Genomic DNA, 14103 nt, shown 5'->3' with positions numbered 1-14103 from the left:
AATATGTGGTTAAGCTTTGACAACCTTCATTAATCTTTGCGTGACCTCATGTAACAGGCCTTGTGGAATCATCCTGATGTAATTTAAAGACCAATCGGGACATTCCCATTCATCGCAAAACCACAAATCTGAGACTAAGCCCTTGAAAAGTGACATTGATGGTTAAATGGGTTTCATGGAGAGATGATAAGGGTGTTTACCTAACAAATCATAAAGATTTCAAGATTTCTCTTTAAATAACACTCCCTTTTCTCTAACATTCTAGTTTCTAGCACTCTCACAGCCCCATGCTTCTTTTTTATCTTGAACTTGGCTATTGAAATCCAGATTCTATCCTATACCAAAAGTCTAACCTAGGGCAATTTCCTTAACTTCCTCAGTTTCTGTATCTGTAAAAGAGAGAGATTGGTAAGACATACTTCATAGTGTGGTGGTGAGAATTAGACATTCAGTTCAGTTCAGTCGCTCCATTGTGTCCGACTCTTTGCGACACCATGGACTGCAGCACGCTAGGCCTCCCTGTCCATCACCAACTCCCGGAGTTTACTCAAACTCATGTCCATCGCATTGGTGATGTCATCCAACCGTCTCATCCTCTGTTGTCCCCTTCTCCTCCTGCCTTCAATCTTTCCCAGCATCAGGGTCTCTTCCAATGAGTTGTCTTTTCAGATCAGGTGGTCAACGTATTGGAGTTTCAACTTCAGCATCAGTCCTTCCAATGAATATTCAGGGTTGGTTTCTTTTAGGATTAAATGGTTTGGTCTCCTTGCTGTTCAAGAGACTCTCAAGAGTCTTCTTTAGCACCACAGTTCAGTCTGAGCCACCAGAAAAGCCCCTTATTAATGTAGGTTGACCAAAAATCTGTAATCTTAGGTGGACTAAGAAGTTTACTAGCTTTGAATTTTAGGATAAAATTAATTCTGCTGACGTGTGCTGGGTTGCTCAGTCATGTCCGACTCTTAGTGGCCCCATGGAGTGGCTTGCCAGGCTCCTCTGTCCATGGGATTCTCCAGGCAAGGATACTGGAGTGGGTTGCCATGCCCTCCTCCAGGGCATGTTCCCCCCTCAGGGATCAAACTCACATCTCTTATGTCTCCTGTATTGACAGGTCCATTCTTTACCACTAGTGCCACCTGGGAAGCCCCAGTTCTGCTGATAGATACCAAAAGATCTTCCATGGAGAGAGCCTAGAGCTGTAAACACTGAAACTTCACCCAAATAGCTCCCTTTTCTGACTACAAGTTTCAGACCTTGAAAACAAGACCTAGCTTTAAAAAAGTTTTTAACCATCTTCCTAAGAGATCTGGATTATAGATCACTGTGTGTATCTGTTGACATCGCTCAGTTCACAGCCTCTATGATGAAACCTTACTGTGGTAAACGTTTCTCTACTGAGTGAGGGAGTGAAGTCGCTCAGTCGTGTCCGACTCTTTGCGACCCTGTGGACTGTAGCCTAGCAGGCTTCTCTGTCCACGGAATTCTCCAGGCAAGAGTACTGGAGTGGGTTGCCATTTCCTTCTCCAGGCGATCTTCCCAACCCAGGGATCAAACCCAGGTCTCCTGCTTTGTGGGCAGAAGCTTTAACCTCTGAGGCACCAGGGAAGTCTCTACTGAGTGGAACCCTCCTAATTGGAAATCCTATCAATTAATCAACTTGTGTCTATGTGATTATTGCTCTCCAGATCATCTCCGTGGTTTCTCTTGCTTTATCTTTTTACGTTTGCTGATTTTAAGATTAGTTTTCCCCTCTGTAGGAACCTTGACTGAGAAAGCTTGAAAAAGACTGTTCTACCAAAAGCTAGGTTAAATGCTTTCTATTGTTGCTTATATAAACTAGATTTTTCCAGTTAGGGGCTGAATTAATCAACTAGTATCTGTAATTGTGTGTAATTCTAAATACTGTAAGGCTAATGGTTTCAGGATTACTAATCCAGCACATTTTCTGGGGGGAGCATTTCCTCATGGAATGTAGCCGCCCCAAAGCCTAAAGGTAAAGATATCCCTTTTGTCATTTTTCTGTAAATGAGTATCCTCTACCTTGCATGTCTTTTAAAGCATGATTCCAAGACATGTAAGTACAATCTGATATTACTGGATGTCACTTTTGTTAATGATGCCTAATAACCAATTGATTTATTTTTGGCAGTCACATCTCAGTGTCAACTAGCTCAAACAGACTACAGTTACAAATTATTTTCCAAATACATCACTGAGAATCCAGATTTCTCTAGGTAGGCAGTTATTTACTTTCTTATGCACAACAAGGGCCGTGTGTTTATTCATTCTGAAGTTTACAGAGTGAAATCCGGTTCATATTCAAATACTGTGATACTTTAGGTCCCGATTTTATCAAACAATGTACTAGGAAGGGCTATCACGCATACTGATGGCAAGTGATAACAACAGGTCATCCAAAGTGTTGAATCCATTCTCAAAATTGCCTTGATGCTTCAGTTCTTTGCTCAAGTGTCACCTCGGCAGGGCCTTCCTGGAACATTCTTTTAAGTGACAAACTCACCTCCATGCCTTGGTACTCCTTATCAGTTCAGTCACTCAGTCGTGTCCAGCTCTTTGTGACCCCATGGACTGCAGCACACCAGGCTTCCCTGTCCATCACCAACTCCCGGAGTTTACTCAAACTCATGTCCATGGAATCGGTGATGCCATCCAACCATCTCATCCTCTGCCATCCCCTTCTCCTGCCTTCAGTCTTTTCCAGCATCAGGTTCTTTTCCAATGAGGCAGTTCTTCACATCAGGGGGCCAACGTATTGGAGCTTCAGCTTCAGCATCAGTCCTTCCAATGAGTATTTAGGACTGATTTTCTTTAGAATTGACTGGTTTTAGTTTTCTGAATGTTGAGTTTTAAGCCAACTTTTTCACTCTCCTCTTTCACTTTCATCAAGAGGCTCTTTAGTTCCTCTTCACGTTCTGCCATAGGGGTGGTGCCCTTATCCCCTTTTAATGGTCTACTTTCTTCCATACATTCATTATCTGGCTCATACTCTAGTTTATTTATTTCATTTGGTGGTGTCCCTCCATTCAACATCTCCACGAAGATAGGGTCATTTTCCCTCTTTTATTACTGCTATATTCCCAGCCCCTGGTACAGTTTCTTGGCAACAGTATGTGCTCAGTACCCATGTATTAAATGGATGAGTTAGAACTCTGGTTACCAAAGCTTACAAAAGTTTAACTCAACCTAGATGAGATGGTTGGATAGCACCACCGACTCAATGGACGTGAATTTGAGCAAACTCGAGAAGATAGCAGAGCACAGAGGAGCCTGGTGTGCAGCAGTCCATGGGGTCACAGAGTTGAACACAACTTGGCCACTGAAAAACAACAAAGTTATGCTATTGACTCCATAGAGTTTACAAGGTATTTATAAAATATTATATCAGATATCTTGATGTAATTATAAAATATATGTACTTAATTTGCCTCATTGTTAATATCATGTATCACTGAGGCTTTAAGAAAAGTCAGATTGATTAGATTCAAATCCTGGTATTATCACTTACAAGCCATGTGGACTTGAATGAGCTTCTAATCTGTTCTTTTCCCCCTCTCTCTCTGTCTCTGTCTCCATCTCTCTCTCTCCTTTACTCTCTCCTCTTTTGGTAAAAGTTTTCTCATTGGTAATGAAGGAAAAAGTCATTGTCCAGTCTTGCAGAGTTATGAAGCTAAATCAAGTGCCTGACATACAGTCGGAACTTAAAATATATACGGTACAAAGGTAAACTTCCTGGAAAATAGCAATACCTCAACAATGGTAGTAGGAAAGACTACTAATTTAACACATTTTCCTGGAAAAAATCAGATGCATGTATGTTTTAAAAAGTACCAAGACATAATCATTCTTGTGTTATTCTTGAACAGTATTGCAAATCTTAAGCTTTTATGCTTGATTGTGATTTTGATGCCTAAGAAAAGTAATAGAAATGTTAAGATTTTGCAGTTAATATAATGTTGTTCAATATACTGTATAATGATAATATTCTTCCATCATTCAAGCTTCCCTTTGGTAGTCGGAAAGGTCATTCAGAAGTATGGTCATGGAACTCTGGTTACTTCCCAAAGATTTTTACTCATTCTCAAGCAAAAGCTTTCATAAGTCTTAGTATATTGCTTAATAAGGATAGCATTGTGAAACCATGTAGTCCTGAGTTTAAACATGTAGAACATAATTGGCAAACCTTTAGCTAGACTAACCAAAAAAGATATTCTGTATGTCACGTGATTTCTATATGATGATATTAACGGAGCCATCCCAGGGCTTCCACAGGACCTGCTCAGAGACCCAATGTTGGCAGACGGGCTTCAGTCCATAACCTAGGGCTTCTCTAAGTGGCTTAGTCCATAACCTAGGGCTTCTCTAAGTGGTTGCTTAGTGGATGCTGAACTTGCCATTGGCACCAAGAGAGGAGCCTCTGGATATTTTCCTACATAGTTAAGTACAGGTTTTTTTCTTTACTTCACTTAGTATGATCGTCTCAAATGATACAAATGAAAGTTATTTACAAAACAGAAACAGACTCACAGACTTAGAGAATGAACTTATGGTATCCAGGGGGGAAAAGTGGGGAGGGGACGGAGAGTGAAGGAGCTGGGGATGGGCAGGTACACACTCCTACATATAAAACAGATAACCAGCAAGGACCTACTGTGTAGCACAGGACGCTCTGCTGAATACTCTGTAGTAACCTGAATGGTAGAAGAATTGGAAAAAGAATAGATACATGCAGATGTATATCTGAATCACTTTGCTGTGTGCCTGAAACTAATATTGTTGTTAATCAACTATACTACAATATAAAATAAAAGTTGAAAAAAAAAAAACACCCAAAGGGCTTTCCTGATGGCTCAGATGGTAAACCACCTGCAATGTGGAGACCTGGGTTTGATCCCTGGGTGGGGAAGATCCCCTGGAGAATGGAATGGCTACCGTTCCAGTATTCTTGCCTGGAGAATCCCATGGACAGAAGAACCTGGCAGGCTATACCCCACGGGGTCACAAAGAGTTGGACATGCCTGAGTGATTAGCACACACACATACAGTGGTTGCCCCTATAAAATTGATCAGAATAATCAAGGTAGCTTCCAACAACTTCCTGTAGTAATGTGGCCTCATAGAGACACATATGCTCTATCAGATTTATAGCAAGTGAGTTTTGTCATTTTGAATGTTTAAAATGCAGTGAGTTTGAAACCTAAGTTTTCCAAACTTGAAGCTGAAAACTTTTTATAATAAACAAATTGTAATTGTACCATATTATTCTAATATTATCTATTCAGTAAAAGGAAAAGGTGTTTTTTTTTTTCGAGAGGAAAGTATTCAAAATTATTTAAAAATTATATTTGCATTTAATTATCTAACAAATGTACAGAGAACACCTATTATATCTAGAATTAATGTAAACTCTGAAAAGAGCAACACTATTTGCCTTTTATCACCAAAATCATAAAATGATGATTAATTTAACTCTTACGTATTTCTATTTCTATCAACTTGGGTGTTATATCAATAAATGGAAGCAGTTATTGATCAGAAACAATTAACCTTTAGCTGAGAAAAACTAACCATAACTAAATATTAGAAATACTATCAGAGAAGGAGCTCAGTTACATCAAAAGTTTTCATTCCAATGAAACTCTGGCTGAGTGTTGGGGATGGAATCTAGGGTAGACAAGGTTGGTCTTTGGAGCCTGAGACACCACCCACCCTGTGGTATGGTCTCCGTGTTACAGCCCGATACCCAGTGCAGAGGAATATTTATACTTTTATACGTGGGAAGTGGGAGCTAAAGCAGTCGGCCTGTGATCCACTCACTCCTTTTGCCAAAATACCTCCCGGGGAAACAAAAGAGCCATTTCTCCTTTTCAACTGGACTCTGGGTGAAGAGATTAATAAATTTTATTAGGAGAAAGATACCTTGGCTCTGATTACAGCTCCCGGAGAGCCACGTGGTCCATACAGGCCCCTGGAGGCAGAGTGGAGGAGACGCTTTGTGGTTGAGATGCTCCCACTGTGTGAGCGACCCCCTGGACCTCACTGAGAGACCCATCTACTCAGGGCCGGAGGGGCCCATCCCGCACATCCCAGGACACTCTGCTCCACCTAAGGTTTCTGAATGTCTGTTCCCTTGCGATAATTAAGTGAAGCTGATCCTGGTTAAGAACTTGCATCATCTAAATCTGATGTGATAATCAGTCCTTTTAGCCAGTTACCACCATTACCTAAATCAGTGTTTCTCAAACACGTCTATGCATAAACATTAGTTGAGGAGCTTGTAAAGTGCAGATTCCTGGACTCCTTTTCTAGAGATGCTCACTGAGTGGATTTGGAGAGACCAGTACCCATGTCTTAACTTAGAAACGTGTAGGTGACAAAATGATTTGTAAATATTTCTAAATCAGTGCCATGTTGGCACAGTTCTATAAGTTTCCATTGCATTAAAGTATCTTCAGTGTTTTCAGATGCAGAAAACAAATGTGTGGATACCAAAGGGGACAGGGGGTGGTGGGGGGAGGACCTGGGAGGTTGGGATTGACATGCGCGAACCGTGGGTCCTGGGTATGAGATAGGCAGCCGACCGGAACTCGCAGTAGGGCATGGGGAGCTCTGCTCGACGCACCGTGGTGCCCTGAAGTGGAAGGAAGTCCCAAAGGGCGGGGACAGACCTTCACTCACGGCTGATTCACTCTGCCATACAGTAGAAACCAGCCCTGGAGACGGGCATGGCGACCCGCTCCAGGATTCTTGCCTGGAGAATCCCACGACAGAGGAGGCTGGCGGGCTGCAGTCCACAGGGTCGCACAGAGTTGGCCGCAACTGAGGCAACTTAGCACACGCGCACGCATGCAGAAACCAGCACAACATTACAACATTGTAAAGCAGCTATACGCCAATAAGAATTAATTAATAAAAAAGAAAAACGTGTGCTTTTTTATTAAAAATCTTCAGTGTTTTATGATTTTTTCCTTGAATTTTTTTTTTTTGCTTTTTTTTTTAAAATGCATTCATCTAACACCCAGGAGCCAAAATAGTGATAAAAATAGAAAAGGGAAACGATCCCAGTCTCCTGCCACATAAATAGTGCATTTCTTCATTATAGGGTTACTAAGAGTTAAGTTATTAAGGATTTTGAAATACTTTTTCCAAAGCATTCGACTGGTCTTTTTTTTTTTAATAACATGTCTATCTAAAGGTTTCAAAATTTACTACAGTCAATGTTGAACAATTTATTCCATGCAGCATATAAAGCACCTTTTAAAGATGAATTCTTGGTTTTTATCCCATTTCTTTCATTATGTTTCAGGACTATATTTAGCACATCTTAATTAAACCCACTATTTACTTTCAGTGGTTATGTTCAAAGTAAAGAAAAGCTAGAAGGTTGTGGGGGGCATGATTTGGGGCAGAAGGAAAGAGTCTTCCAGCAAGTCTCCTAAATATACAGTATTATCCCAAACAGAGAAATACTTGGCAATTACAATCCCACCTTCTAAAAGAGGTATGCAATTCTTATATTACTAAGTATAACCCAGTGCCAGTCAGATTACAGAAGCAATATATTCTGCAAACATGCAATTTTCTGGCCACATCCTTGGTCTTAGGTTCCAGTTTTTAAAGTTTTTCTCTCTCAGTGAAGTGGGTTTTTTTTTTTCCCTTTCCTCTCTTGCTTCTTCTACCATAAAAATTTTGCATCATAAAGGTAGACCCCAAATTAATGATTAGTAAAGAAGGAAAATTACATTTAGCCAAATACGGAAAAACTTGAAAGGTTTTAAATTCTATTTAGCACAAGCAAAACCCAACTTCCTGGTTCAAGTTAAAAAAACATGCATACGGCTCCTTGGTTGTCAACTGGCTTTTACAAAACACCATCTTGATGAATTAAGAGTAAATGAATGAGAACCATATGGATAAATCTCCTTTGAAATACACCCAGGATTAAAAAGTTTAAGAAAAATAGCTCTTGGCAGATACAGTTTTGTAGCTCTTGCTGGAATGAAAATGTTTGAAAAATAGTCTGAAGTTTTTGTTGAACCCAAATTTCTAAGCCCCAGATTTTCCAGTCCACGGGGAAAAGGGGATGATGTTGAACCCTCAAGAAGGTGAAGGTAATGGCCTCATTCTAGGAGATCAGAGAACGTATTGCCCTGATCTTGTTGTGGGAGTCATTCAAGTGGAGATTCATCTCAGACTGCAACAAGGAGATGAAGACACCAGATCAAGCCCATTGTTTCTCAGTCCAGTTTCCTGATTTCTCTCCTAAGGAATCTTTTTAGACTTTTTTTCCCCTGATCCCTCTTGTAAAATTCTATTACTAAAATGTATTTTCAGTCAGTTCCCTCAGTCAGTTCAGTTGCTCAGTCGTGTCCAACTCTTTGAGACTCCATGGACTGCAGCATGCCAGGCCTCCCTGTCCATCAGCAACTCCTGGAGTTCACTCCAACTCACGTCCATCGCAGCACTGATGCCATCCAACCATCTCATCCTCTGTCGTCCCTTCCTCCTCCTGCCTTCAATCTTTCCCAGCATCACGGTCTTTTCCAATGAGTCAGTTCTTCGAGTCAGGTGGCCCAAGTATTGGAGTTTCAGCTTCAGCATCAGTCCTTCCAGTGAATATTCAGGACTGATTTCCTTTAGGATGAACTGGTTGGATCTCCTTGCAGTCATCTACTTATGTACTGCACATGTATATTTGCTTAAGAATTAGGAGTTTTTGCATCCCCTTGTTGTTGTTGCTGTTTAGTCACTAAGTCATGTCTGACTCTTTGTGACTCCATGCACTGTGGTACATCAGGCTTCCCTGTCCTTCACCATCTCCTGGAGTTTGCTCAAACTCATGTCCATTGAGTCAGTGATGCCATCCAGCCATCTCATTCTCTGTCATCCCCTTTTCCTCCTGCCCTCAATCTTCCCCAGCATCAGGATCTTTTCCAATGAGTCAACTCTTCGCATCAGGTGGCCAAAGTATCAGGTGCCCTAGAACCAAATTTTTCCCTCTTGAAGGTGCTATTGCTCCCTTTTGAGAATGCTTAGTTCAGTTCAGTTCAGTCACTCAGTCGTGTCCGACTCTTTGCGACCCCATGAACCGCAGCACGCCAGGCTTCCCTGTCCTTCACCATCTCCAGGAGTTTACTCAAACTCATGTCCATTGAGTCACTGATGCCATCCAGCCATCTTATTCTCTGTCATCCCCTTCTCCTTCTGCCCCCAATCCCTCCCAGCATCAGAGTCTTTTCCAATGAGTCAACTCTTTGCATAAGGTGGCCAGAGTACTGGAGTTTCAGCTTTAGCATCATTCCTTCCAAAGAAATCCCAGGGCTGATCTCCTTCAGAATGGACTGGTTGAATCTCCTTGCAGTCCAAGGGACTCTCAAGAGTCTTCTCCAACACCACACTTCAAAAGCATCAATTCTTCAGCACTCAGTTTTCTTCACAGTCCAACTCTCACATCCATACACGACCACTGGAAAAACCATAGCCTTGACTAGATGGACATTACGGCAAAGTAATGTCTCTGCTTTTGAATATGCTATCTATGTTGGTCATAACTTTCTTCCGAGGAGTAAGCGTCTTTTAATTTCATGGCTGCAGTCATCATCTGCAGTGATTTTGGAGCCCCCCCAAAATAAAGTCTGACACTGTTTCCACTGTTTCCCCATCTATTTCCCATGAAGTGATGGGACCAGATGCCATGATCTTCGTTTTCTGAATGGTGAGCTTTAAGCCAACTTTTTTGCTCTCCTTTTTCACTTTCATCAAGAGGCTTTTCAGCTCCTCTTCACTTTCTGCCATAAGGGTGGTGTCATCTCCATATCTGAGGTTACTGATATTTCTCCCAGCAATTACTCTAGAGCAATGGTTTGCTACCAGGAGCATTTTTATCTCCAGGGAAAGTCTGCAGCATCTGAAGACATGTCTGATTGTCGCGGCTGCAGGCTTGGGTGTGAAGAGGGATGCTCCAGGTGGCTATGGGATGAAGCCAGAGATGCTGCTGCATGTCCTGCTCCATGCAGGATGGACCCTCACTGTGAAGAATCACCTGGTCTCAAGTGTCAATCACACTGAGGCTGAAAAACCGACTTGAGAGACAGCTTGACTTTGGGTCTTAGGCATGCTCCTTTCTCACTGGGTCACCGATAGCCAGGGGTCCCCACCGCCCTGGTTTTGTGGCCTGTTAGGGGCCAGGCTGCACAGCAGGGAGGGAGCATCTGGAGACTAAGTGAAGCTTCGTCTGTATTTACAGCCACTCCCCACTGCTAACATCACAGCCCGCGCTCCGCCTCTTGTCAGAGCAGCGGCAGCCTTAGATTCTCCCGGGAGCAAGAACCCTGCCGTGGGCTGTGTGTATATGAGGGATCTAGGTTGCATGTTCCTTATGAGAATCATCCCGAAACCACCTCTGCACCTCCCCTTCAGAAGGAAAATTGTCTTCCACGAAAGTGGTCCCTGGTGCCAAAAAGGCTGCCGACGGCATATCTACAGTTTGTGTCTGTAAAATAAGGGTGATAGCACTGACCTTGTAGGGCTAATGAGAGGATCAAATGAGTTAGTACACATGGAAGACTTAGAATAGGGCCTGGCACATGGAGCACACTCAATAAAAGTCAGCTATGATTATTATTTTACATCACATTAGTCTGAAACAACAAGGTCTCACATCAAATTACAGGAATGTATAAACATCACAAAGTCTGCCTTGGAATTAACACGTGTCTATTCATTTTCCTGAAGCATGAAGAGTCAACTGCTTTCTATTTCAACTTAAATTCAGAAGACATTTTTGTCGTGGCGAGAAAACTATTAAATTTGGCAGATAAGTGATTAGATGAACAAACATAATGGGAAGAAATCAAGGCTGCTGCTGCAGACTAATGCATTTTCATTATTCTCTGGGAAAAAAAAAAAGACCTGGATGTAAAGTATAATAATACTTTTCTGGGGCTTCAGTAGATAATCAACAAAGCACCATCTGACAGTCAATATATCCTGGTGGCACTTCAGGAAATGCTATTTCTAATGAGAAATTTCAGGTTCCTGGCATAGTGAAATATGGATTAGTGGCTCTGAGGTACTTGTGTTACACATATCTTTGCAAAATACTAGCTGTAGTCTTGGGAGTTTTTTGCTATTTATTTCTTTTCTATAAGGTCTGCAGCTTTTGCATATACAATGCAGATGGTACCAGTAAATTGGGTTTGTTAAAGTATGGTTTGTTACAGAAGATTGTAAACCATCCTTTTTAATTTTATAACATAAAAATAGAAAATGAAAGGGGTGGGGGATAATTCCGTTCGTTTTTATCTCAGGTCCCACTGACTTGCCCTTTCCTAGTCTGAGCTGATTTTCCAGGCCATCAGTCCCAGTCCTCACTGCTTCCCTGGTCTTCCATGCCAGCGTGCTAAGTCGCCTCAGTCGCGTCTGACTTTTTGTGACTATGGATTGTAGTCTTCCAGGCTCCTCTGTTCATGGGATTTTCCAGGCACGAATTCTGCAGTGGGTTGCCATGCCCTTTTCCAGAGGATCTTCCTGACCCAGGGGTCAAATCTTTGTTTTCTGCATCGTGGGCGGATTCTTCATGGTCTAGCCACTGGGAAGCCCATGAGTGTAGCAGAAATAAACTGAAATTGTCCACAGCAGGGGGTTATCCCTAGCTCTTGCCCATTTTCCTCATCTCCCTCAGCCTCCTAAAATACCAACAGAACTTTCATCCAGAAGGGGATCTCACAAAAGTCTTGCTGATGACAGAAATGGTGAGCAGCATCAGGGAGCAGGGTCTCTGGAGAAGACCCACCTGGAGTTCTGACTCTGCCAGTTACTGCTTCTGGTTCTGTGGCCAGATGGATGGACGGGCTGGCACCTGAGACGGACTCGCTGTTGAGCTGGGTCTGGTCCACAGACCTGCTCAGGACAGGACATTGGCCGCTGGCCCTTCGCTGCCCTTGGCAGGACTGAATCCCCACTGTGGCCAACACGGTGGCTCAGGGCTCAGCAGACTGAAGAAAGAACGGCCTGAGCCTCTCTTTAAAATACAACCTTGCCATTGTTATGCTGGTTTGGCAAGTCTCATTTTCTCCTACAGAGGAATTTTTTACGAATGTCAATTTATTTATTTATTTATTTAAATGATGAGCTTCTAAATTTCACGAGCAGTGAAAATGACTTCCAACCAGAAACAAGAGCCAGGAGCCTCATTCTTGGGTGTGATTAGAAAGCATCACATAAACCTTTCAAGGGTGACTTTAGTTTATTAAGCCCCTGAAGGCTGAACGCCCTTCAAATGCCTTTCCTTCTCCTCTTACGAGTGAAAAGTGTCTTTATTGGGAGCCTGTTGGCTCCCAGCCTCGGTGTGCTGCACGGCACCAGCGTTGGAAAGGCGGGTAGGGGAGAAGGTGAGAAGACTGTTCCGTCCGGGGCTTCAGGGGACGCAGTAGTTACACCTTCAGTCCGTCTGAGTCGAGAGCACTGCACCCAAAGTCACCTGAGTCAAAAAGAGTGTGGGTTGCCTTTTATGAGCTGGCATCCTGCCGCAGCTACTCATAACTGGAAAATCTTGGAAAAACCATTTAACCTCTCGGCACAATTTTCTTCAGATGCTCAAAAAACTGGGAGTTGGGGGTGGGTGGGAAGAAGATGGATACAGCCAAGGCTTACCTCACAAGGTCAGGAGGGTCAAAATGGGAAATAAAAAGTGCTCTGCAACGCACACGTTTTAGGCAGATGTTTTGTGGGATTAACATTAGGAGAGTTTTGGTCCACATTAACTTTTTTTCCCTTTTACTTGCCTTATTGCCATATTCATTAATATATATTTTTAATTGTTTCACTGAAGAACAGTTGAATTACAATGTTGTGTTGATTACTGCTGTACAGCAAAATGACTCAGTTTACATGTATATGCATGCTTTTTTAATATCCTTTTCCATTATGGTTTATCCCAGTAGACTGAGATACTTCCCTGTGCTGTACAGGAGGACTCTGTTTTTCATCCATTCTGCATGTGATAGTTTGCGTCTGCTAATGCCCAGCTCCCACTCCACCCCTCTACCCGCCACACTCTGTACTCTCATTTAACCTGTGCCATTCTAGAAGTATAGCCTTTTGAATGCCGACATTTTATATTGTGTCAAAACCCTGAGAGAATAGTATGGAAACTGAGTAAATGTTGATTCAAATCTAATTTTCTAGAAGATGCAAAGAAAAAACCCCATAATGATTCCCTCTAGAATTCACCTAAATAGAAGCAGGTGAAATATTTATGAAGACTAGGACTGCTGCCACTTAATATGTGAAGAAACAGAGAAGGTACCGGCCAAACAAGACCCATCTTAGAACTAAGAATTTCTAGTAGGACTTTACTATAAACACTGCTTTCTACAAAATATCTTAAATTTGCCTTTTGCTTTCATGAATAAAAAGACTGCCTCTTTGCCTGGCTTCTAATGTGATGCTATTTTATTCTTAGGGTAAATGTGTGGGAGATAACATTTCATTCAAGGAAAACTTGAGCGAAAGGCAAAGTCGGGTATTTCACAGCTAGGAATTTTAGGTTCACAGACCTTTTCTTGTACTCAGGAAAGTAGGATATGTACTGAAATGTTAGAAATGTCAGATCATTCGCTTACTTAGCTCTTCAGAAATAAGAGTTGACAGCTGAGTTTGTAAGCACAGTATCTGTTGTTCAGACACTTATTTAGAAGACTTCAGTTAATCTTAGTGTGGGTGGAGAGAATTCTATTTATTTGAAAATGTAACACAGATGGTATGTAAACAATGTGAGAGGCTAGACTTTCTAATGCTGTTCAGTTCAGTCACTCAGTCATGTCCAGCTCTTTGCAACCCCATGGACTGCAGCACACCAGGCTTCCCTGTCCATCAGCAACTCCAGAGCTTGCTCAAACTCATGTTCATTGAGCAGTGATGCCATCCAACCATTTCATCCCCTGTCATCCTCTTCTCCTCTTGCCTTTAAACTTTCCCAGCATCAGGGGCTTTTCCAATGAGTCAGTTCATCGCATCAGGTGGTCAAAGGATTGGAGTTTCAGCTTCAGCTTCAGTCTTCCCAAGGAATATTCAGGACTGATTTCC

This window comes from Ovis canadensis, chromosome 12 (assembly GCF_042477335.2).
Source record: "Ovis canadensis isolate MfBH-ARS-UI-01 breed Bighorn chromosome 12, ARS-UI_OviCan_v2, whole genome shotgun sequence".
Classification (NCBI taxonomy): domain Eukaryota; kingdom Metazoa; phylum Chordata; class Mammalia; order Artiodactyla; family Bovidae; genus Ovis; species Ovis canadensis.
Note: the sequence above shows the minus strand (reverse complement) of the source record.